Raw genomic sequence first — 4,934 nt, forward strand, 5'->3', positions numbered from 1 at the left:
AAATCTATTAAAATCACACAAACATCGATGAAGCTCGATATCTAAAAGACGGGGTTTTAGCCATACATATCTGAAATTCGCCCCTTAAATGATACTACAATGATCCAATACAGTTATGTAACTTCAATCTACAATACAACATTCAATAGGGCCAATATTAGTAATAAATTCCATAACTTATGCCATTAGGCATATTATCAAATAGCTTGTAGGCATAGATATTTACACCTCATAACTATAGTATTGGTTCCTCCAACTATCACCATTAACCAACAATTCATCTCATCATCATTCCTAACCAATTTATAACTTCCAACTACACATGTATGACCATCCATTCACACCCAACCAACAAATCCTATCAAATATCCACCTTTCAATCTCTACAATAACTATGTATTTATATTGGAAATTTATGACTTCCAATCACCATACCATAAGTTGTAATACTTGATTCATACTCATATTCCCATAATATATCCATATATGTAAGTTTGAGGTGTAGGATTTACCTTTTGGAAGAAATCTTGCAAAACCCTCCTTTGAGTTCTTGAAGAAATTTCTTGAAAATCTAAGTGTTTTTTTGAGAGGATTTCATCAATAATAGTATATGAATGATGGAATTTCACACCAAGATAATGGAGATTGCTTACCTTGAAGATTGGGGGAGTTGATGGTCTTGAGAGGGTGGAAGAAAACCTCAAAGTTCGTCCAAAATAAATGGGTAAGAATGAACCCCGAAATGAGTATTATAGGCTGTTTCGGGCGCCACAGGTGGCGCTGGGCGCTGCCTGTGGCGCTAGATCCAGTAGCTAAAAATTTTGGGCGCCACGGCTAGCGCCCGGTGCTACACAGGGCGCTGACGACACGAAAATGGCCATAACTTTCTATATACACCTCCAAATGATGAACAGTTTATTGAGTTAGAAACTAGACTCAAAGAGCTTTAATTTGATAGGTGGTGCATCACCCAACTCCTTATATAACTGGAGATATGATTGTTTAAAGTGAGATCTTATGCGCACTCATTTACAACTTTCGTCTATCATGAAATTTTCCAACTTCAGAAGTTCCTTTTAACCATCCGAAATCACCCCGAGGCCCCCCAGGACCTCAACCAAAAGCACTAACATATCTTATAACGTTATTCAAACTTGTTCCAATTATCAAAATACCACAATTAACACCTAAACCATCAAATTACACCAAACTCAAGCCTAAGTTCATCCAAATCTTCCGAGACACGCATTCGATCAAAAACCCAACCAAAACACCTCCGAATGATCTGAAATTTTGCACACACATCCAAAATCTCTTAACGAAGCTACAAAAATTGTCGGAATTCCATTCCGTCCCTCGGATCAAAATCTCACCTATCAACCGGAATTTTGCCAAAATACTAACTTCGCCAAATCAAGCCTATTTCTACACGGGACCTCCAAAATAAATTTCGATCACACTCCTAAGTCACAAATCACCTTCCGGAGCTAACCCAACCACCGGAATTCACATCCGAGCCCTCTAACTCATAAGTCAACTTCCGGTTGACTTTTCTAACTTAAGCCTTCTTAAAAGAGACTAAGTGTCCCATTTCTTATCAAAACCAACTCTATCACATAAGATACGGATAATGAAGCCTAAAGAAGTTGGAAATGGGGAAAACGGAGTGTAACTTATGAGACGATGGGTCGGGTTTTCACATCCTCCCCAACTTAAACAAACGCTCGTCCTCGAGCGTACCCAGAGTTGTCCTAGAAGCCAACCAATAGCTGAATAACCTTACCATGCATATACCCGGGGGTGATCCCACGTCACCCTATCTCGCATAGGTCCGATAACACAACATAGCTAAAATTTCCCAATCCATCTAGTCCACAAACCGTAGAACCACATTTCCATTTCCGAAATCATACACAAGGTCAGAACTCACATCTATATTCAGAATAAGCTCGAAACAGCTGTAATAACCGATACCTGCAACCTCTGGTGCAATTACATGATAGACCACATAACTCAAACGCTTGTAGGGATAGCTTCTATTCACAGCAGTTGCACACAACACCCGAATACCGATAGAAAAACTCTTATTAACTAAAGTCTCATCTAAACACTTTTATATACTGCCAATGATAACTAAATCACGCGGTAAGCCATAACCATTTCCCATATCAACCATTCATGAAGCCACTTCTCCTTTGGCAAATGCTACATCAAATTTCTGAGCCGAAGCTCGATATTATCCTTCCAACATGCTAAAGTCGAATCTGTTTCTATTCATTAATGATCCCTCTGATCTCTTCTAATCCAACACACTACTCTAGTGACATGACACACCATTACATGCCTAAGCCACAACTCGCACAGTAGTGATATGACACACCATTACATGCCTAAGCCACAACTCGCACAGTATGCGCGCCAATAAGCAACAGTTCGAGTATACTAAATTCATGAAAATGACTCAAATGAAAGAGCTGTACCACAAGCTCACTAGTACCGCCACAACACAAGGCTGAGAACCCGTCTCACATCATAGAAACAGAACGCCCAAATCTAACCGCGAGGTCATACCTCCACATAACTTAGTTGTCATGTGCGACCCTATCCTGACACTAGTTCACCTGAGACACCTCAAGTCACCATGCTCAAAACCATCAACCAAGCGCAATTTGATGTCTAGTACCACAAGCGAATCATCAGGCCCATGTAGAAGTACGTAATGCAGTGCCATACCAGTAAACCTCACTATTGCTCCATCCGGCTACAACAGAAAAAGAAAATACCTCAAAGAAGAGAGCCGCTTTGCAAGTTCAACAAGTACCATCCCAACGATATGCTATGAGCTCATCAATCACAGTGGAACCAAGATATATGAATAGAATAATAATAACCAGCTCTTCTATAACTCACATTGACATCAACTTCACGAGCAACTTAGTTGCCAATAACATAATCCACCTGGCACGGTCACAGACCTCCAGTCCAAGCATATCATATAGGAGCAATCCAACAAGTACACATGTGTATGCTAACTGAAATAAGATTCTCATGCTCCTGAACTGGCATGAATAACACTCTATATCGTAGGCATGAGCAAACTGCGCGGTCACAGCTCAAATCAGCAAGTTAACACAGAATTAGTAATTACCAAATTTGTTCTGGAATCTAGCATCTTGGAATTCTCAAGTATAGTCCCTATAGTTCTTAACAAAGTTATGAATACGAGAAACATTATACCTTTAAGCTCAATATCCCACTCTAGGCATATCGTAGCCTACGCACCCTCCGAGCATGAATATTGGCTCGGTGCTTGCACACAGGTTCAAACCTCACATATATTCGCGCTCATAGCGCATATTTATCACCATCAATTAGCTCGACTAGTGCATCCAAAGAGTTTAGATAAGACACTCACCTCAAACATACCACAATCCCGAAACAGTATATTTTGAGAATTTCTCGTCTCCAAATTCATAGATCACATAAATCACTGTACTGATCACAACGTCAGCACTCAAATGACTAACACATCCCTCAAGTACGATCATCCCACGATAATTATTTTCAATTTGTTTCTTCTAGGCTACATAGCAAAATTGAAATATTGGTAGTCGATCAACCAAGTGAGTATTGTAATACCAATAGACATTTGTTGGTTAAAATATAGTGCGCACCCTTCTCAGGTCTTACCGAGCAGTTATAACATTCATTAAATACCTAAAACTGACTATTCCATCCAGAACTCGTGACCTTCCCTTTAAGAATGAACTGCCACCTTGCACATAAAAATATTAAGCGTGTACCATACACCACGTCTATCATGCCATCTTGTTGCAAACACAAAATCTCATTAGAATTTCTGGGCTATAGGAAAATTTCATTCCGTGCAGTTAGAAATCTTCTATTTGCTCCCATCTAGAAGGAGTTCACAATATACAATATGTTCCTCACACCGGTAGAAGATATCCGTTCGAACTATGGTAACAACTATCAAGAAAACTTTCAATTCTGCTCACACATACCCCAAGTTAACAAAATGGAATTCCTCTGGCTTGACCAGGCCATGTAGGTCACCAACCCAAAAATATTGCCACAAAATATCTGTAAAGCATCACTATATACGGTATTAAATCTGAAGCTAATGGCAAAACGAACACTGGAGTTGTGGTCAAAGCTGTCTTGAGCTTCTGAAAGCTCTTCTCACACTCGCCCGGCCATACAAACGGTGCACCCTTCTGAGTCAACTTGTCAAGGGCGATGCAATGGATGAAAAATCACTCACAAATGGGATAGAAACAATACTAGGAGTCTCAGCTCCAACATCTCGCACAAAAGCTAGATATGACAGACAACCCTTCCCAACCATACGCTGGGCTTTCAAGAAAGAAATTACTCTGCTAGGAACATAATCAGTCATACCACGGCACTCAGTCCTCAGAACTCCTGGAATAGCGAAAGTGACTGTCTTAGCATGACACGGAGATAACAAATATGTGCCCAATATAACATCAAGTCCACCATGCTCAATAGCAATAAATTAACTCGGGTCTCCAGACCCCAAATAATCACAACACATGACCGGTACACACGGTCCATAACAACAGTATCGCCCACTGGGGTAGATACATGAACAGGTAAAGAAAGAAACTCTCGGGCGTACCCAAATAATGAGCAAAATATGAGGACACATAAGAATAGGTGGAACCGGGATCGAATAATACCGAGGCATCGCTGTGGCAGACTAGAACAATATAGCTCTTAACCGTGCAATCAACTTATTTAATAGCAACTCCCCAACTTGGCTCAAAGCCATAGATCAAAACGCGCATCAATAAATCATAACGCATATACTCTATTGCTGCCGTAATACCATAGTGAGATTGGAAGCACTCCTTCATAAGCTTGTGGAAACACAAATCATCTGGAATTTTAAC

The sequence above is a fragment of the Nicotiana attenuata genome, unplaced genomic scaffold (genome assembly GCF_001879085.1).
Source record: "Nicotiana attenuata strain UT unplaced genomic scaffold, NIATTr2, whole genome shotgun sequence".
NCBI lineage: Eukaryota > Viridiplantae > Streptophyta > Magnoliopsida > Solanales > Solanaceae > Nicotiana > Nicotiana attenuata.